We start from the raw sequence: 22814 nt of genomic DNA on the forward strand, positions 1-22814 counted from the left end.
ACAGCATGTACCTCATGTTTTTTTCTATTCCCCTACTTTAGTTTTATTGGGAACATGAAAAGGGCCAGGTCACATCTGCACAAGCAGAGTTGTGTCAGGAGGAAATCCCCAAATTTAGGGAATCTGAGTATTTTATAAAGCCCAATAAACACATCTTCTTTTTGCTCAAGGGAGAGTTATAATCTCTGTCTCCCAAGGTTGTCCACTACAGGAACATCCTTGAAATGACAGTCTGGAACATAGGCTGTAGATGCTTCTGCTTGTGAAATGTACAGAAACATGAAGGAAACATTGAGAATTATCTTTCAATAAATATTAGCATATAGTAGCCATTAGCATCATTATCAGTGTCCAGAAGGTAATCAAAATACATATTTCCCCATCAGGTTGCCTTTTGGTCCATGTAAATATATCCTCAGATTTGTGCACAGAAGTCTCTTTGTCTTGGTCTCTCACTGTTTTTTTTTCTCCCTTTGCCCTATGACTAGGTTCTCAGATACATCTTATTTGTGCCCTACTTTTTCAAAGTAGGAGATTTACTCACTTTTCTATATTTATCTAGGAAGAATGAAGGGGAATTCATGTAATTGCTGTGTTTAGTAGAACCTAGCCATGAAAAATAGTCTTAATTCTTCCATTTCATGTAAAAAAACTGAGTCTCTTAACACACAGATATTCACACACACACATGCACACATGCACACACACGTGCATGTGTGTGCACGCAGTTTTTCGTACAAATATTAGTTATCATTAAGTTATTTTCAGTACTTTATTATAAAGTTAACATAGAAAAATAAAGAATTTGGGGCAAGAGGTCAAATGGCCCTAATCCAGCTGCAGTAACTCCTTTTGTAAGATGCCTTGAAAACTCTTGCAAGTGAATAAATCTCCAGCATGCCATTGATATCCCACATGGTGTCGTAGTGTCTTTACAGCAGGCTGTGTTGCTTTTTGAGTGACTGCAGCTGCCAAATGATGAAAAACTTCTAGAATATTTTTCAGATTAGTTTCTTACTGAATTAAGACAATCCATTGTCTCTTGAAACATACCCGCAAAACTGAGGTCAGTGGAAAATGAAAGCTTTGGGGTAGGATATCAGGAAAGGAATAAAATGCTAGTAACTACAGCTTTGACTTTGAAAGGAGAGTTCCCCAGATATTTACAAAGTTCTGCTAAATATTTCTGGTTTACAGACTCACTATGGATATTAGAGAATAGTCATGGTATTTTTTTTTTTGAAATTTCTGCCTAATAAAATTATTTCTCTAGAAATGGGCTCTTAAAAGCTCTGCCTTGGTCAGAAGGAATTCAGAGAGGAAGTCTGTAATGAACAAACTCCCACAGCATCCATGGAACAGAGAGAATAGATTCTGATTATTCATAGGATATGATTTGGTATGACTGCTGTAAAACTCTGTTACTAATATCAGATCAGCTATTTCTAATGGGAAAAAAATCAACACATACAATTTTTTTTAAAAGTACTGGTCAGATGCATTTTAAATAAACCTTCCTGGAGGGCACATTTTACTTTCCACTCTCCTTCCCATACTCATCTTGCAGATGCCAGAATTAAAGACAATGGTCCTTAAACATTTTGTATTTCCGGGGCCAGAAATACTGCCCAGTGATCTCTAGAGCCTTCTCTCTTCCTAGATATCAGATGATATCCAGTGTCTTCTCTCTCCCTTGGTTTCAAAGACATGAGGCATTGCTCTCAGCATCTCTGGGAAGTATTTCTGAAGTAGCAATAACTGCTGCCACAAGCCACTTATCAGGCACTACTACGTGATACCCCTCAATTAATAATATTTTTTGTCTTTTCCAAAGCTGCTTTCTAGTGAAGGCATCTTGAAGGATTTTTTCTTCTTCTATTAGCTGCCATAATCATAGAGTTCTGTGTTAATATTCCTCTTGTTACCTTATCTACAGTATGATCAAAAAAGCATGGAGTTCAGAATTTAAAAATAACACCATTAACATAAGAATTGCTTCATGCAATCCCTCAAAGAATCCACCTTGGAGAAACAGACATTCCTAAAATGTTCACTGATAAAATTCCATGTGTCCTAGAATTGCATATTGCTCCACTGTTCCTGAGTCTACATTTCACAAAACATGAGAGAGCTTTTCCTCCTGCCTTCTAGTTTCCCTGTCACAGATTCTTTCAAGTGCTTGGGTATCTAAAATCTTCCAGTGTCAAAAAAGCTTATACTTTGTGTGTGACTTCTTTTCCCGACAGCCTGTAGGCTGAGATATCTGAAAATTTTCTCATGGTACTTTCTGACTTCTATCTGATTATACAAGTAGGCACAAAGGCATTTAAGGGGAGCATGATAAGATGTCAGACACTTTCTTCCATAAGTGGTAATGAATAATGGGTCAATACCAAAAAGAAGTTAGAATTTGCAGACAGCACTGGTAGCAGAAGGTGGGGTGCCTTTTTGAGGAGAATGCCATGAGCTTGCCCATGATGCACCCCTACCCATGAAGGTAAAGATTGGAAATTCTCATTCCAACCGTCTAACACATCTACCAACCTGTCAGCTTTCAATAAGACACATCATCTGAGTTGATTTATGATCTTTGCCTCGTGAACCATTTCTATTTTTTTTCTAGGTTGTTGATAAACTTCCGACTTATATTCATGCTTAGCAACATTAGTTAGCAACATTAGTCTGGTTGCAAGTTCTGGCTCCACATGTGTCACTTCTCTGATCTCCTCTGGCAACTTCAGGGGCTCTTCAGCACAGTTTGCCCAGGTGCAGATAATGTCCTACATTCGGACTACTGAGTGTTATGTCAATAATCACTGTGGGAAAATGTGGACACTGATGCCCAGAAATGGACTAAATAATAATGGTGACTTGAGAGTCTTTGTCCAGAATTTGTCTTCATCTGTTAATGCAGAAACTTTAGACTGCTTACACTTTTCTCAGAGTATTGCAAGATAGGACCTCCTGTAGTATGCTATTGCCAGAATCCAAGTAAATCCAATACTGTGACATTTTGTCCGACTCTAGGAAATAATTTCTTAGAAGTATAATTTACTAGTATGTACTAAATGCTCTCTCAGATAGATAGTACTGGTAGCAGGAGGTGGGGTGTCGTTTTGAGGGGAATTCATGAGCTTGCCCATGTTGTTACACCCCTCCCCATGAAGGTGAGGATTGGAAATTCTTATTCCAACTGTCTAAGGCATCTACCAATATGTCAGCTTTCAGTAAGACACATCATATGAGTTGATTTATGATTTTTGCCTCTTCAACTATTTCATTTTTTTTTTCTTGTTTGTCAGTAACCTCTGACTTCTCATCTTGCTTCTGTCTGAATTAATGAAAATCACAGGGATGCTCAGACATCGTGGAGAGATTTATGTTGTTAGGCAGAGCTTGGTACTAGGCCATATATTACTCTCACCAGCTCTTAACTGAGTCTTATTTGGTTCTATTTTCCTAAGCCTTCCTCTGTAATGTCCTTTTTTAAAAACTTTCTAGTGTATCACAAAATTGCATTTATTTTATCTGCTCTTGTCTAGGTTGTTAAGAACTTGCATATGTATCTTGGCATTTTCTAAACTACTGAAGATTTACTTTATAAACTACTGATCACACAGACCTCAGCAAAACAGTGGTGCTGCCACCTTCTCCAAGTTTCTCCAGATTTTCCTCCATAAGCCACCTTGAAGCTGACATTCCAGCCTCCCACATTCCACATTCATTTCGGAGTTCATATTTCTGTTGCGTATCTACTGCTTGTTCAAATTTTCCTTACCTATAACTTTCTCAATAGCCTGACAAATATTTAGAGTTTTCAGTGCCTAGTGACATGTAGCAGAAGCTATGCTACTTATCCACCATTGTCCACAACACAGGGTCTGTGTGGAGATTACCCAGATATTATGTAGACCACCAAACTAAACCATACCCCCCATAAGTCTTTCTTCTCCATAAGGCGTCTCCACATTTTAAAAATAAACAATGCACAATAAGTAAGGGATAAGTCATTCTATAACAGGCTCCTTGACCCAATATTTCCTAGAAGAAATTTCTCTGAGGGATAAATCTGATAAACATACATAATATGGGTTAGTTATGACTTTGGAGTAGAAACAGCACTTTCAAAGAGTAGGTTCTTTCAGCAAGTCCACTGCTAGAGGCTGAGATTTCTCTGTGTAGTCTCTCTCTTTCTCTCTCTCTCTCTCTCTCTCTCTCTCTTTCTCCCTCTTCCTCTCCCTCTCTTTCTGCCCAGCAAATGCTCTAGGCCTCTCTATTATTCAGTTTAAATGCCACAGAAGAGGCTTCTGAAACTCAGTGGCATACTTGGATTCAGGAGTGACCATTGCACAGGTCAAAAATTCTGGGTAATGCCTTATCTAGTTGTTCTCATGCTATTTATTAGTTTACACAATGTTTTAAAGGTAGTCCCTGTACAGTCCACATTCCACAAATAATGTGATACTATGAGAAGCTAATCAAAAACACCCCTAGAATACACAGGATGGGTCAAAACACTTGCTTATTTGTTGTATGGTCTTTCTTCTGTTTCCCTTCCTTCTTTCTTCTTGTAGACCATTCTTAGTATTTTGACTCCATCCTGCCTGAGTCCCACAGTGTTAAAACTGGCAACGCCATTGTTTTGGCATCATGTACATTCAGGGCTAGCCATTATTCATGGATGTGCCCATAAGAGCAAAAGATGGCTCACTAGGCTATTTTAGAGTATTCACAGTAGTGCATTTTCAAGACAAGCTGAGTGTTTACATGCTGATATTTATTATCACTCAGAGCATATCTTAGATGGCAAATATAATATCTAACACTTATAAAGAGCTTATTATTAGGCCGGGCGCGGTGGCTCACGCTTGTAATCCCAGCACTTTGGGAGGCCAAGGTGGGCGGATCACGAGGTCAGGAGATCGAGACCACTGTGAAACCCCGTCTCTACTAAAAATACAAAAAAAAAAAAAAAAAAAAAAAATTAGCCGGGCGTAGTGGCGGGTGCCTGTAGTCCCAGCTACTCGGAGAGGCTGAGGAAGGAGAATGGCGTGAACCCGGGAGGCGGAGCTTGCAGTGAGCCGAGACTGCGCCACTGCACTCCAGCCTGGGTGACAGAGCAAGACTCCGTCTCAAAAAAAAAAAATAAAAAAATAAAAAAATAAAAAAGAGCTTATTATTATAGGTCACATTATGCCTAAATTTTAACTATGTCAATACATTTAGTCTCCATAGCAACTCTACCAAACCAGTACTTATAATTATTATTGCCATTTTTCAGATGAGGAAATTAAAGCCCAGAGAAGTTCAATAATTTCTCTGCCTAAGGTCAAAGGGATCTTAAACTATAGGGTCATGGTTCAAATCAGGTGGGTTGTTTCCAGAATCCATGCTCTTAGTCACTCTGCTATACTGGCTTTTGATATATTATCTTTTAGGTGATCATTATAATAAAAACAAACTATAAACTAGCAAAACTGCTTTCCAACAGGAATGCAAATAGAAAGAAAGAAAATGAATATAGGGACCAGGAAGCCCTATTCTGCTTTAAGTTGAAATTATTCATAAAAGGTGACAATGTTTGATATGACTAAGACAAAATATAAAGTATGGTAATTCCTGGAATCAACTGGGCCAAGAAAGGATAATTTTGAAAGTGTTTCCTTTAAGAGAGGTTTAAGATAGTTCTGATTGACAGGGAATATGGACTCATTTTGAAAGCGTCGAGAGTCCCCCAAAATAATTAGAAGTTATAGGCAGAAGCTTCCACGAAGAAAAGGATCTATTTCTCCCAGGCAGAATCCATTTCCACGTGTTAGTAGGAAGAAGGATGATGAGGTCAGCCAAGTTGTTTGAGTAGGCACTTAAAGGCTTGGCTCACTTTCACTGCAAGTTTAACACTGCTACTTTGTGCAAGCCCCAGAGCAATGTAGGCAAAATCAAATAGGCTGCCTCAGGCATCAGCAGTAAGGAGAAATGCTGAAGTTATAATCCAATAAGTGGGCAAAGGGAACTTTGGAGAGTTAATGCAATTGACAAAAATGACAAGAATTAGTCAGAAAGCCCAAGGGACCTCTGTGTTTGTGTTCCTTCAATCCTCCTCGTAATAGTATATCATTTGTTGATATAATACAGAGGTAAGAGCTCACTTACAGTTTCGTTTTGCATAGAGAGTTAATTTTAAGGAAGGGAAAAATTGCCTGGATCATTTGTTTAAATTGTGAACTTTTTCTAATGTATTTATGGAGAGCTTAGTTGATCTAAATCAGGGGTCCTCAATACCCCTGCCACTGACCTGTACTGGTACCATGGCCTGTTAGGAACCAGGCTGCACAGCAAAAGCTGAGTGGCAGGTGAGCCAGTGAAATTTCCTCTGTATTTACAGCCACTCGCCATTGCTTGCATTACCACCTGAGCCTCGCCTCCTGTCAGATCAGGGGTGGCATTAGATGTCACAGGAGCACAAACCCTATTGTAAACTGCATATGCAAGGGACTAGGTTGTGTGCTCCTTATGAAAATATAATATCCGATGATCTGTCATTGTCTCCCATCATCCCCAATGGGACCATCCAGTTGCAGGAAAACAAGCATAGGGCTCCCACTGATTCTATATTATGGTGAGTTGTATAGTTATTTCATTATATATTACAATGAAATAATAATAGAAATAAAGTGCACAATAAATGTAATGCAGTTGAATTATCCCGAAACCATTTCCCCACTCTCTGGTCCATGGAAAAATTATCTTCCATGACACTGGTCCCTGGTGCCAAAAAGTCTGGGGACCAGTGATTTAGAAGACAGCCCTGCTCTGAAGGGCAGCTCCTCAATTCAAGCCAATTGCATGCCAGACATTTCACACCACTCAGGAACACATATAGAACAACAGTGTTGATAAATTCATGCTCTATATATCTCTGCTTACCTAGTACATGTGATATATATAGATATATATATATATACACACATATATATACATATATGAGATAAATATGTGTATATGGATTTATGTACATATTAGTTTGTTAGTTTGGCTTCAGTTTATGTGTCCAGCAAATCAGCTATTTTTCTTGGGACTGGTCAATATGGGATAGATTATATTATTACAATAATCAAAAAAATCTAAAATTATGTAACATTGTAATCAATAAAAATAGACCTCTAGATGACATTTTATATAACTTCATATACTATGATCTTGAAAGACAAAGACTAGATCAATTTAATAATTTTCAAAAGGGTAAATGTACATAAACAATACATTTTCTAATTTCTCATGTAACTCACCTTGGATCAGAGCTCAGAAAATATGTTGTGACATGCTGTGAAAAAGCAAATCTTTACCAATATTTCTTTAAGTCTAGGCTAATGAAAACATTTTTGAGGATCTTGATTATTTTTTCAACTATATTATATAATGTAGCTTTCTGAATTCTGATTAGGAATAAAAATAACTTGGTAATTTCATTTCACAAAATATCTAAATTTGATCTATCTCCCACTCTCTCTTTTGCTCAGTCTGTCTTCTCACTTACTTCTATTTCTCTCCTATTTTTTCTCCCTTACACCTTCTATGTCCTTACCCAATTCTAAAGCCAGACAGAACAAAACAAGTATTCTAAAAGACAAAAACAAAATTATTATATTTTTAACATGAAAACTTAATTTATCAATTACTGTTTAGAGAGAAAAAAAAATGAGGAGAACAAGGTTATGCAGTGATACGGTTTGTCTGTCTCCACCCAAATCTCATCTTGAATTGTAGCTGCCGTAATTACCATGTGTCCTGGGAGGGACCTGGTGAGAGGTAATTGAATCATGGGGGTGGGTCTTTCCCATGCTCTTCCCCATGATAGTGAATAAGTCTCATGAGATCTGATGGTTTTATAAAGGGGAATTCCCTTACACAAGCTCTCTTGCCTGCTGCCACGTAAGACTTGACTTTGACCCTCATTCACCTTCTGCCATGATTGTGAGGCCTCCCCAGCCATGTGGAACTATGAGTCAATTAAACCTCTTTCTTTTATAAATTACCCAGTCTCAGGTATGTCTTTATTAGCACCATGAGAACAGATGAATACATAGAGCTTAAAAAAAAGTCAATGGTGATACAGGTTATGTTAATTTAGTTTAGTAGGCAAGGGCAACTGATGAAATTACATTTTATTTTTAAAAGCTATATGAATTCCTTTTAGGTAACCTGCAGTATATGGAGAAGCAGGGAAAAATTTAATACCATTAGCCTCACTTTCTTCTAAGATGTTTTCAATCACAGTTTTATTGCTGTGTTTTTTAATTGCTGTTATTTTGTTTGGGGTAACAAATTTTAAACATTGTTTTTTTCTTTTTCCCAGTGTCAAAAATAATGATGTCTTTAGTGCAGAGATAAATTTTAAAATCTGACATTTTAAAGCATGGATAGTCAACTCTTTCAATTATTTCTCTCAGTTTTCCCAAACAGTTCTCTCAGTAGAAATTAGCAAAAAAATCTGAAATTCTCTATGTCTTAGTGATTTTTACCTTGAATATGTTACAATAACTGTGTTTTCTCTCCAAAGGCTAATTTCTAACACAGCAAAAACATTCTATGTTTAGTTTTACCACAGAGATCAAATTTTTAAATTGAGAAAATATTTTTAATCTGCTGGTTTTAGAAATAAAAAGTAGTCATTAAGCAGAAATGGGTCTTAAAATCAATTAATTATATGTTGTAACTTATCTACATATTTCAATACTGTATCCATTAATTTGCCTAATTTTATACCCTACCTAATTTATTTTATATAGAAATCTCACTGTTTCTTTACAAATTTTGAATAGTTTTTTTAACTTAATTTTCTTTTAACATACAAAGATATCTTAGACTCTTTGTAATTGTATGAGATAATCAGACATACATGTAATTCTTAAATTTTTTTTAAAAAGTACTATTTACAATAGAATAAGTAAATTGGGTTAAATGCTTGGTAAATTCAGCTGAAAATGGATTGAATTATCCAATTATAATTAAGATATTAGGTAGAAAAATATTATTTGAAGACATCTCTGATTTCTGAGATGAAAGAACAGGTAAGTAGAAATAGACTGTCATAATCAGAAGTTCAAGTCTTTAATTTGCAATTTTGAGTTTGTTAGAACAATTGTGGAAAAAACTAACACTTCGATCTGTTATTTGGTAGTTAATATTTAACCTTCTATCAACTCACTAGCTCTAAAGTTGATTGATTTCAAGGACTTCCTCTATTCTGTACACCCACACCTACAATTCTTATTTTCTCTATGATTCTATCAACCTCTAAATACACTGTAGAATAGCCTGTCGTATAACAGCTTGACCAAACATATCTACTCCCTGTTCTACTTATCTGTCTGGCTTCTGCTCTTAACAATCTCTAAAACTATTAAGGCTAAGGTTCTAATGGTCAATAGTTTTAACTTCATTACCTGAGCTCTTCAAATTATTTGACTTAGTAACCAATCATTTCTCCCCCAAACCCTCAACTGTCTCGCTTCTAGATCCATAATTTCTTCTTTCCTACCCTATATCTGATTATCCTTTTCATTCTCCTTTTTAGAGTCTTCCTTCTAAACCTGACCTCTAAATCTTGGCTGGTTCCTGGATTATGTTCCCTTTTAAAACCTAACTTTCATTTCCTCTGTGATCATCTGTTCCAAAGCTTTAAATATCACATGTGTGACAATGACTTCCAAATGTATATTTCTAACCCAAACCTCTCCTCTCAATTTCAGGTTTGAATAAGCAGCTGTCTAATTGACATCTTCAATTGGATAGCTCACTGGAATTATACATTTAACAGTTAAAAAATGCATTATTTATTCCCTTTCTGCCCCATTAAGATAAACTGAAAATTAAATACATCTCTGTCTCTCCCTTAGGCTATTGCATTTTTAATTTGTGCTACCATCATTCCATAACTTTGGGGGAAAATAAAGTTACGACTCAACCTTAATGCATCCAAGATGACTTGTCATCACTCTCAACATACTAACTACCAGCAGGTCAACTCTCTAAAATAATTTCACCATTTCTCTTAATTTATGCTGTTCCCACTGTAAGGTCAGTCACCACTCTTTCCTGAACTACCACAGGATCCTCCTTCTTGTCTTCTTGCCTCTTCTCCATGTCTCTCTCCAATATGTCCTCCACACAGAGAGGCCAATAAAATCCTTGAAAAATATAAATCCAACTATGTCATTCCCCTGCCTAAAATCTTGATGTCCTGATATACATAAAGCAAGATTCAGAATCCCTATCATGTCCTGTAAGATGTATGTGGATGTTCTCTGGCCCACCTTTGAAACCCATCTGAAAACCACTCTCTTTTGCCTTCTACGATCAGCCACACTAGTCTTGTCGTATTCTGCTCCCTTTTTCTGAATATATTTTTATTTTTATTTTTCCCAAGCTTCCTTTTCACTTTTCAGTTTTCAGCTGAAATGCCGGCCACTCTGTGAGACCTCTCTTGGCCACTTGAAGTTCCTCCTCCCTGAAATTGTCTACATCTATGCCCTGTTCATTTTCTTCAACACAGTTAATGTGATTGTATTTATGTATTTCCTATTGAAATTATTTGTGTTCATCATCCTTAGTTTCTGAAGATAGTTTACGTATTCACAAATATGTATCCCATGTATAAACATGGCATTTAATATATAATGGGCACTCAATAAGTATGGGTCAAATGAATCAATGACACCTAGGGTAAACAGAAAAAATAGCTATAGTCTTCATACATAGAAAGAAACTTGTTAGGGGATAAAAGATGCTTTGATACAAAAATAAACTCTTCTAACTTTAAGATTTTACCCTTTTTAGTCAAAGGTATATTATTGACTTAAATGTGAATAGATTTATTTTTTTTATCTCTAAGTAACTAAGGGATTATGGGGTAGGAGCAGAGACCTTTCTGGAATCTGGTGAAACATGTCCCTAGAGAGGACAGATAATTCAGTATATTTACTATGTATACCTAAGTTGTTTCTAAAAAGCCTGGTCTAAGATAATAACTAAAATTTGGCCCAAAAAGTCTTCTGTGGACCCAATGCAGTTCTCTGGGTCCAGCTTGATTTAATTACCGAGTCACATTGTGCTCCAGAATTTTTCAAAGTTCTATCTCTGAGATAACACACTATGTTAATTTTGGGTTAACATCGTTAGAGTTTCTCGCCTTAAACCCAACAGAATGGTCATGTCAAGGAAGGAGCATTATCCTCCATAGCATTTCATATACAACATACTCACATGAAACATTCCCCAACTATCCATCCAATGATATTTAGACCATTTGCTGTTTTCTTGTACTTTTCTTGATTAAATTTGAAATAGTTTGAAGTTTGCAATAAGCTTAGCTAATGTAAAACTTTAATTAATTGGAAACCATAAATGGTAAAACACAATTTCCTGATTATATGTGCAGTTTAAAATGATTTGAAATGTTCTAAAATGCCCAACCCAAGAAAATTGTTGCATGCACTGTAATAAGAGGCACTGCAGAATACCATTGCCAGGGTTTGTATAGGATTTTAGCATTTGGCACACCATACTATAGCGTTTAAACAATACACTATGGCATAAGCAATTTGGAAAATAATGAAAAAACATTACTAAATTCCAAGTTTATTTAACATGAGATTGCCTAGATATTATTATAATAATAAAGGAGTAGTATTTTCTAAAAGGTGTTTTTAAAAAACATGAATTTAAATTTGGTTTAGAAGGTTTTTTTAATTGATCTAAGATCTATATTATTTATATAAAAGGTGACCAAGCATGGCTTAAAGCCATAAAGCATCATTAGATGATTGAGTGTTACTAGGTAATTCCTACTACAATGAGCTAGCATCAGGCCAGTATTAAAAGAAAGAGAGAAAAAAAATTGTAATTTCTACCTCTCTTTTCTTTACCTTCTCTTTTTTTCAAAAATTTCTCTCCCTAAAAGAACCCAAAACATGATATGGATTGTACGGTTGTTGGGGTGGAGGGTGGCTGTTAAAAAACGTCTCTGAATATTTATACCTATTCTAATCTTGATCTCTGGAATTCATTGTATTTCTTGGCTATGCCATTTATTTGACCCTTCCATTAGTTTTAATATTTTACCTAGTGTGTTTACTTCATATAATTTTTTGACTCTTAAAGATATATGGTAAAGATATTAAGAACATGGGCTTGGAATTTAACTGCCTAGGTTTAAATTTTAACTCTACAAACCATACAACTTTGTTCAAGTTACTTCATCTCTGTGTCTCAGATTTTTCATCCATAAAATGTGGGTAATTATAGTACCATATGTATGTCATAGGGATGTAGTACTAGCAATTATTATTATTATTTCATTTTTACATTTTTAAGACTGTGTCTCACTCTGTCACCCATGCTGGAGTGCAGTGGTGCGATCTCAGCTCACTGCAACCTCTGCATCCCGGGATCAAGTAATCCTCCCACCATAGCCTCCTGAATAGCTGGGACCACAGGCATAGGCCACCACGACTGGCCAATTTTTTTTTTGTATTTTTTGTAAAGACGGGGTTTCCCTTTGTTGCCCAAGCTGGTCTTAAACTTCTGAGCTCAAGCGATCGCCCACCTCTGCCTCCCAAAGTGCTGGGATTACAGTCGTGAGCCACCGCACCCAGCCAGCAATTATTATTATCATTACTCACTATTGTTATACACTTAGAAAATTATTTATTTATCCAGAAAGAACACGTATAACTTAAATGCAGGGCCCCTATGTCCCATTTATCCAGCAGGGTTATACATACTAGGTACTCTGTATGTATTAGATGAATGGAAGAGAGTGGAAAAAAATAAATAGAATATGAAAAGAGAATGAATCATTGGCATCTGGAAATGATGGGGCGTAGACTAAGAGAAAACCAGTAGGAAGTGGAAGGTGGACATAGGAGTTGTGCAGAGGAGACAGCAAATAGCCTAAAGATTTGATACACTCAGTTTCATAATCAGTAATTAAATATTTGCTATCATATTCATTCTTAGATTGCAGAGCTATGCCTATTTGTGTAGTAGACAGTTAAATCTGACTTCAAGTCTTGGTGCTTCCACATAACACCATCCTCTCTATCGTTTTTTCTCTCTTCCTCAAATCCTACCACCCCTAATATATAGAATTTTGAGCATACAGTAATCCAAATATAGATTCAACTGCAATTAACGTATTATTGCCTTTATCCTCATTCCCTTCTCCTCACTAGAAAACTTGCATTTCACAACTGAAAGTTGAATTTAGATTCCTGACTGATAAACTAATCTGACTGGAGGTGATTGTATTCTTCAGTTCTTTTTCTTTTCCAAACAGCCATTGCTTCTATTTCTGTTTCCATTATGTCGTAGCTGTTCTATAGTTCCTTTCTTCATGTCCTCTACTCACAGTTTTACCCAATTTTTGGATACTGTGGCAATAGGGCAGAAAGCAGAAGGGAAAGGGTACCTACAGAAGTATAGTGGGCTGTTTCTCCTTTCCGCTGGGGAACACAGTGGGCCACACAGCCTGGCTATTTATCACTCACCCTTTATGTTTGCAGGCTGCCATTCCCATCAGAGCCTGCTGGTTCAAGATTCTAGAACTGCATGCATTAGAGGGGGCAGAGTTACGTATCTGAATTAATAAAGAATAGAAATTCGGCCTCCCTTGACTTAGTCATTTTATTTATATTTCGGGAAAATACCTTTAAACTACTTTCAATAGTCACTTGTAGGAGGATTATTCAATGGCCCATGATGTTTTTGAAATAAATGTATCTTAGTTGTTACGGGGCCCCCTTCAGTGAGCATATACAGGTATAAGGCTCTTAAGAATTCACGTTATAATCTTCTGGAATATTGTTATTATCATTGTTTCCCAGCAGAAGTCATAATTTGTGTACCCAAGAGAAAATCTGGAGTTTTTCCCAGTTGGTATCTGGGTTGCTCTCTCTTATATTAGCACCTAGTAGAGAAAGTCAGAATTAGGCTTGGCAGATACGTGAAGCGCCTACTGATTTTTTTTTTTTGTCACCAGAATTGATTCTTGCTGTCAGCATCATGCCATAATTTGTGTGCTGCTATATGTACATGTACATTTGCTTTATTAGGTTTCAACAGGAAGCGTTTAAAAATAGACTTCACTTTGCGCTATATCATTATTGTCAATATCTGTGGCAGGGATATGGAAATAGACACTGAGTAGACAATTGGTTTTGACAATATAATCTAAACATTGTGTCATTTGTGCTTATTTTAGATGAAAACATGCATTTCCCTGGCAAGAAGGAAAAATGTATGTTAATTAAAAGACCTAACTCTTATTCAAATTCTAAAAATGAGTAAATTAGTGTAGAAGCAGCATATATATGAAATGCCTCAATAAAGAGAAAAATTTTTAAAACCTTACAAATCAAAACCCAATGTTTGCTTTATTTTTAAATTACTTTGTTACCATTCTCTGATTGTTTTATCGTTGTTAATACCTTAGAAGCTTTTATGTTTTTATTTCTATTTGGTTTTGTTTGATTTTTAAAAAAATATAATAGCATCTGGCTAGATTTCATCTTTTTTGTTTGTTGTTTTCAAACTAAAACCAAATTTTGAGCCTAGACACTTGCCAATCAATTCTTATTCTGGTGTAACTATACATGTATTATAATTCACAAATTAAAACTTTACAACATTCATCAGACTATGAGATGCGCTCTCAGTGGAAGAAGTAACTAAAATATCTCAATAACATCTAGTCAGATATGTGCATGTGTTAGGGGCAACCATAAAGTAATATTATCAGAAGTGAAAGTCAAGATCCCTGAGGAAGATGATCTTCTAATCAAAATAACCTGGTGATGGACTTCAGGAAACTATTAGCCCTTAGCTATTTCCTGAAATCTCAAAAACTGGCACTGGATCTGAGCTTTAGAAGGGATTAGAAAGTAGGAAAATAAAAAGATAAAATATTAGTGCATATTATGAAAAGAAACATCTTACATACAGAAAACTGTGTTAATAATCTGCAAGTTTTTATATTAGTGTGTCCCACTGGCAGCAGAGAACACAAACTCACTAGCTTATCCCTGAATAACGTTACATAAATATGTTGGGTACCTGGAGAAAGTCATTGTTATTATCAGCATATATTGGTTCACAGGTGGTTTTATTTTTGCTATTACAAAGTGTTGACAGAATGTAGATATCATCCTATTTGAATAATTAAATTCATGCATATGTAAAAAACATGTTAAAACCTTTGCTCTCGTCATCTCATTTAATCATTACATCAAATGTATGAGATAGTATTGTTTTGCTATTTTTTTCAACCAAGAAAATTAAGGTTTAGAGAGGTGGCACAGTTATAACATGCAGTCAGAAGTGTAAATCTGGTCTGATTCCATAATCCATGCTCTTTATTCACTTGCTATTCTGATGAGGAGCCACTAATCCTTTTGCCTAACAGCAACTAGAGACTAAAAGCAATGATCAAGGATTGTTTCAATAACTTCCAGGATTCAACATGGACAAGAGTTGAGAAAAACAAACAGCAAATTGGCAGTCTGGGTGGAGAATGAAAAGGAATATGAGGATTATTTCTTTTTCTTTTTAGATGGAGTTTCTCTCTTGTCACCCAGGCTGGAGTGCAGTGGCTTGATCTCGGCTCACTGCAACCTCTGCCTCCCAGGTTCAAAGATTCAATCGATTCTCCTGCCTCGGCCTCCAGAGTAGCTGGGACTACAGGACAATGCCACCAAGCCCAGCTAATTTTTGTATTTTTGTTAGTAGAGACGGGGTTTCACCGTGTTAGCCAGGCTGGTCTCGCACTCCTGACCTCAAGTGATCTGCCCACCTTGGCCTCCCAAAGTGCTGGGATTACAGACGTGAGCCACTGCGCCCACCTGAGATAATTTTTAATAAAAGAGTAGGACTTTGTGGTTGCTCTCTACAGAGATAAAATATAGCCATACCTAACATTATAACAGCTTGCAGCGTGAGCCATTCACATTTAAAAGCTGCATATTCTTCCTTTAGTTTCACCTGAGCAGTTATATTTTGTCCATCCCCCGGTGCCCAACAAATCTGGTCCAGGGAATGCTTTCCCCCAGTGTGTTCCCAGCAATGTGTTCTTATCACGATTGTACATAATCTGTGACCTCCTCATGACCTCTTTTTGTGCTGCTGTCGAATAAGGAAATAATCAAAGGGAGGAAGAGGGAGTTCTGAACCTGCTTGGTGGGTGGTTCTGTGGTTTGAAGTTCTCTATCCCCAACACTAAACCCAGGGGATGGGGTCTCTAAGAGAGCCACTCCTAGAGATCAGGATGGCTAGAAGAGAAAAAGGCACGTAACTCTTTGTCAGATCTCTGGTTAGACTTAGGTAATGTGCCATAGCACCTACGTAAGCAAGAGAAAAAAATAATCATGTGGACTGAATAGCTGCAGAAAGAGAGGGCAGAAATGGGGCAACCTGTATCTCGTCTTTTGGCATGGCAAGGATGTGTGAGTTCCCCATAGGTGAAATGGATTTGCCAAAAGATATCCAGACTTGAGCTATTTTGTGTGTGCCATAATCAACAGGGAGACCTGCTGTAAGGGGACCTGGGAGCAAGGACTCTACTAATTTAGGGTGAGCAAGAGAGGATGAGCTGGAGACACATTTTCTATATCAGGGTCTGTGAATGGGATGCCCTGAATGCAGACTTTACCTACAGAAGAGATTGCTGATATTTGATACCTGTCCCAGTGAATAGTGACAGCCAGCAGTCACAGTTAGATAAGCAGCCACTGTAAAGATGGAAACAAGGAGACTTCAATAAACATAAAAGCAAAGTGGAACATGTTTTCTTACTTTCTATATCAATCCATTTCCTGTTTATACCCCTCTGTATTCATTCATAATTCATAATATTTCATGTGTAATAATGTAGAATGACAGGAAAAGGATTAATATTTGAAAAAAGAAGAAATATGGAGGTTAGAGAAACTATAAAATCCTGTAATTAAAATGCCAGAATAAAAGAGCAAAAGGAATAGATCACAAATATTAATTAGTTATGTATTAGAATAAAACTTTTCTGAGCTGAAGAAGAGCATAACTCTGTTGATCAAAAGGGTTAAATGAATAAAGTTACCTAGAGTATGTTCATAACATTTTAAAATTTGAAGGGTAAAGAAAACATTCACAAGCACCTTAAGCAAGTAATCTAAAGGAGGACTATTTGGTCAGATTTCATAATTTACCTCTTCAGAACCAATTTTCAGAGAAAAATAATGTTTGTCAGTTGAATGTGGAGTGGGAAATGACTCCAGAATTCTTAGCTCAATCACATTTCCATTAATAAATGCATGTAACAGACACCAATACCCAAACATTTATATAAGTCTTTGATCTTGAAAATTACTCATTTTAATAAAAAATTAATTTAAAAAATTCTTATTGTAGAGAATGTTTCAGCCACAATAATAATCCTGACTCAAAGTGACTACAATACATATCTCTGTGTTTTTTCATACAACAAGAAGGGAGAGGTAATGTAGGCTTCAGGCTCGATAAAAATAGCTCAGTGTTATCATTTTAAAAATCCCATTTTTTTCTGTCACTTTACTTTGCTGTTCTTGGTACTGGTTTTACCTCACTCTGGTAATTAAGTGGTTGTGACAGTCATAGCCAATGTCCAGAGAAAGAAAAGAGCCAACTTTTCTTGTGGTTATATCTTAAGAGAGAAGACACTTTTTCTGGAAGCTCTCTGAAAGATATCCTTTTATATCCCATTAAATAGAATTGGGTCACTCACCATCCCTGAACCAGTCTCTAGTTGGCTTGGATTACTCATCTTGGGTGGAATAAATATTGAGGAATCAATTGTAATGTTCACTATGGTCTTGCAACAACTAGAAAATAAACTAAAATACAGAATTGAGAAAATGTATGGAATATAAATATTAATAGCAGTTACTAAAATTTAATATAAATAGAATGAATTGTAAATATTTAAAATATGGTGATAGAATAGAAATTTTCCAAATTGTTCATCAAAAGCAAACACATAATATAAAAACACAAGTAATAATTTCGTTTCTTAGTTTTCAGATAACACCAATAAAAATGTGTAAATAATATAACGAATGGATCATAACTACTGAAGTTAATGAAGGATTTTAAAAAATCACTAGAGTAAAAGATTCAATGAAAGAAAACCTTATATATCACCAAAGATATAAAACAAAACAGCCTAAAAGCATAAAGCAAGATGACAGGAGTAAGTTATTACAATAAATATAAATAGATGTAATTTTTCTATTAAATGGCATAGTTTAATTTTCAGTTAAAAATAACATACTGCTATATACAGTCTATAAGAGACAAAGGTAATACAAGGTGAAGCAAAAAGGTTAGATAAGAAAGAGGAGAGAAATGTTCTTTGGGGAGAAAATATCTGGTGGCTGCTAAAGGGCTCCACAGCCATCAATTCTGGTGGCTCTCAGGCACACTCCGCCAGCCTGAGGTTGTGCTGCAGATTACTTTTTTTCCATGTTATCTCTCTCATTGCTACTCATTTATGTGGTTGCTTGACATTCCCAAGAGCAATCCTCATTGGGGAAAGTTGGAGAAATTTGTTTCATAGGTATACTAAATAGGAGAGTAGTTTGTTTATTGAACTTGAAGCAAAAATTAAATGTTGCATTATTTACAACTGCTTACTATATACCTCTTCCTTTTTTTCTAAGACTTGCAAATAAAAATAGCTTAAAGCAAGGAACGCCAAGAGTTAGAAATTCAGGCGGTGAAGGTCCTTTGAATAGTTCTGGTTATTAATAAAATTACTGAATGCTTCTCACACATCTTTGAACATTCCAAATATGGCATTGAAAAAGTTAGAGAAAAGTCTACTTTTTCTCAGGATTTTATGAGCTTTGCTCTCCTATTTTTAGATCATATGTGTTGCTTCACTGTGTTTATTTTTTCTTTCTTGGTTTGGATCGTGTGTTCTCAAAGTCGTATTTACTAGAGAGGAAGAAATCACAACGGAAAGTGAGTGGTGGATTGGGAATAAAAGGGAATTGGAGATAGGGGAAGCACTTAACTGATGCTGCAAAATTGCTAAGGTGCAGTTTCATAGGGCTAAATTTACCCTAATCAAGCACATAGGGTATTTTAGTTGTTGAAATTGTATTGCTTTAAAAATGAGTTTTTAATACCAAGAATAGTTCATGTGTGGGAGCTAAGAGAAGAGATTAATAGAGTGAAGAGAGTTGAAAGATTGAAGACTGGGATATTTGACAAGATAAATTCTGACAGAAAATGTGAAACTGGGATAATTTATCTGGGACCCTGGGAGCTGTAGCTTAGAATATTCTATAGACATTTTTAATTTTTGGAATTCAGTATGCTAATATTTCTACAGGTGAAATGGTTTAATATTAAAGAAGAATGACTTTAGAAAATATAGTGGAATCAGAACTAGAAAATAAGGGGCAGAAAAAATGTAAATGTCCACGTGAGTGAATGTGTCTGTTCTATTAGGAAGAAGGACTATAAATACTATCAACACACACACACAAAATGGCTTTATTTTATTTCATTCTAAAGTGAAAGAAAACTTCAATACCATTTTAATGAGACAAAAGCATGAAAAATAACTGGGCCCCAAACTAAAGACAGGTAATAAAAGTGAAAGCCCATGACTCAAACAGATATTTGGAAATTATGTTCAAAGCAGCATTATTCATAATAACTAAAAGCTCCAAAAGCAACCCACGTGTCCATAGAAGCATGATTTGATAAACAAAATGTAGCTCATACATGTAAAGAAATATTAGCCTTAAAAAAGAAGGAAATTTTGACACATACTACAACATGAATGAAGCTTGATGACATTATGCTAAGCGAAACAAGCCAGTTCTCAAAAATACAAACGTATGATTCCACATACACAGATACCTAGAGTAGTCAAATTCACAGAAACACAAGTAGAATGGTGGTGGCTAGGGCTGAGAAGGAGTGGAAGAGAGGGAATTAGTCTGATGAGTAAAGAGGTTTCTGCTGGGGAAAATAAAAAAGTTCTAAAGATACATAGTGCTGATGGTTGCCCAATAATGTGAATATACTTAATGTCACATAACTGTACCCTTAAAATGGTTAAAATAATACAATTTTTATGTATGTGTATATATACATATATATATTTATGTTACATATATATATATTTACTTACCCCAAAATAAGTGATAACCCAATTTTTAAAACTCTAGTGACAGGCTAAAAATGATCAACTCAGGGAATTCTGACAATAGAATATTGTTTTAATCAATTACATAAGTAATTTGAATTATCACCTTCACCTGAAGTTGATATGATATACTCATTTTTCCATTTCCATGATTATGTATTTGGAATAATTAAAAATCATATGAAAAGAATTTCATGTTGAATAATTTGAATAATTTCACATTTGAATAATAAGAATTTCATGAGAAGCATGGGTTTTCATCTAGAAAAGCCAATGTTTAAAAGCATGTAATCTTTCTTATTTTGTAATTCTGAGTAAATAATTTAAAACTGAGAGCAACTTAAGTATTATTAACAATTTCTGTTACTAGGCCAGGTGTGGTGGAGTTCTCCTGTAGTGCTGGCCACTCAGGAAACTGAAGTGGGAGGATCACTTGATCCTGGAAGTTTGAAGCTGCAGTGAGCTATAATCACACCACTGCACTCCAGCCTGGGCAACAGAGCAAGACTACATCTCTAAAATAAATAAATAGATAATTTTTTACAGGGATTATGCTCATAAATATTGAGAAATCTGGCGTATTTCGGTGAGATCTATTCTGAGCTTCCAGAATGCCACTTTTTAGTTATACCATCACAATCAAAGAGCATTTTAATAATCTTCAAGCTCATGGTGCTCTGCTTGGACTGTTTAAAACATTTGAAACTGTAACTTCATCGTCTCAAATGGTAGCCACTAGCCACACATGGCTATAGAGGTGAAAGGTGCCTACTCCAATTTGAGATGTCCCATAAATATAAAATGAACATCACATGTCAAAGACTTTGTAAGTAGGCCGGGCACCGTGACTCACACTTGTAATCCCAGCACTTTGGGAGGCCAAGGCAGGCAGATCACTTGAGTCCAGGAGTTCGAAATCAGCCTGACCAACATGGCGAAACAGCATCTCTACCAAAAATACAAATGATAGCCTGGCATGGTGGCGCATGCCTGTAGTCCCAGCTCCTTGAGAGGCTGAGACACAAGAATTGTTTGAGCCTGGGAGATGGAGGCCGTAGTGAGCCAAGATGGTGCCAAGATTGTGCCGCTGCACTTCAGCAGGCTGCATGACAGTGTGAGACTCTGTCTCAAGAAAAAAAAAAAAGGCTTAGTAAGAAAAATTTATTCCTTAGTATTTTAAAAATATAAGTGTCATTTTGAACTGTTAATATATGGGGTATGTTGAATAAAATAAATTATTAAAATTAATATCTGTTTTTATGTTTCTAATGTGGCTACTACAAAGCTTTAACTTGACATTTGCAGAACACAGTTGTGGCTTGCATTATATTTAAATGTCAGAGAGCTATCCCATAATGTTGTAGCCTAAACATGGCTGAGAATAACAATGAGAGTCAAGTTCAAACCAAGATCCAATCAGTCTGGACATAGATTAATTGCCATGAGTGACTAGGTTTCACTAGATTGGTAGAAACCAGACAATAGGTCACTTGTTTCCAAATCATTGCAGCATCTTGAGAATGGCACCATGGGTGCTTGTGCCATTGACCTCTGAGCCTAGTCTTTAAGGATCATATTTCCTAGTTTCAGTCCAATTCCCAAATATAAAAAGTAATTCGTGTTTGCAATGTGCACGGATTCTTTCAAGTCTCCAGGAAAAACTTAGATAAATTAAAGGACTCGATGAAGAAGAATCTGATTTGAAGGAGTTAACGCAGAATCCAAACATGTTTAACAGTGCTTGTGCATCAGATTTAGTGGAAAACAGGGAAGTAAATGCAATCCTAAAAGTGTCAGATTGAAAATCAACAGAAATACATTTTTCTTGTAAAACACCCTGATATTCCTAAAATTTGCTAGGGGATGCTGAATAAAGGATCTATTGTTCACTTTTATACATGTAGTTTAGAGCAACAAGACTACAAGTTTTTTGAGGTAACAACTACATTCACCATTTTTAATGTTCCCCATTCCTTGCGTTTTTATGGTCTAAGCCACTGCTACATCATTGGCACTGAATTATTATACACATTTGATTGAGATGTTTGTCAGGCAGAGATTCAAGTTAATTTTGCAAAAGATATTAAAACTTAAGAACAATACTTCCGGCAAAAAAAAATTGTCCCAGTGTTATGCATTCTTTACTCATAAAAACTTAGTGGGGGACTCCAAATTTCTTACATGTCTCTTGGAAAAGCCCTACATTTCTTACATGGATGCTATTAAAATATGACCTCCATGTCCTTGGGGATGGTGGCATCTCCTACGTAGTCCGTACACTCCTTGGTCCTAGCTTCACTTGAACTTGAAGTCTTTAACTTCATGACTTCCTCCCTCCTTCATGTTTCACTCCCATGTTTCATAACCTTGAAAACATGGCCTCTATTCATATTTGACCTGAAATGCTAGAGATTAAGGAGGACTAGGACTATAGCAGGAATCCAAGTGCTACCAGGTGAGTAGTTAAAACTATTGTAAATTAAATCACAGTCTGTACATATAAAATACTATTAAGTGCCTGATATAAATAATATAGTTAGAATTCTTAAATTTCGGGATAAAATTTCTTATGAGATATTCTGAT

The 22814-nt window shown here is 35.9% G+C and overlaps 1 protein-coding gene across 13 annotated transcripts in view; it reads left to right on the plus strand.

Annotated features, from left to right (window-relative positions):
- Nucleotides 1–22814, plus strand: part of DGKB (diacylglycerol kinase beta) — a 799436-nt gene that overhangs the window by 121951 nt on the left and 654671 nt on the right. The gene's annotated exons all lie outside the window — the stretch shown is intronic.

This window comes from Symphalangus syndactylus, chromosome 3 (genome assembly GCF_028878055.3).
Source record: "Symphalangus syndactylus isolate Jambi chromosome 3, NHGRI_mSymSyn1-v2.1_pri, whole genome shotgun sequence".
In the NCBI taxonomy this organism is placed as follows: Eukaryota; Metazoa; Chordata; class Mammalia; order Primates; family Hylobatidae; genus Symphalangus; species Symphalangus syndactylus.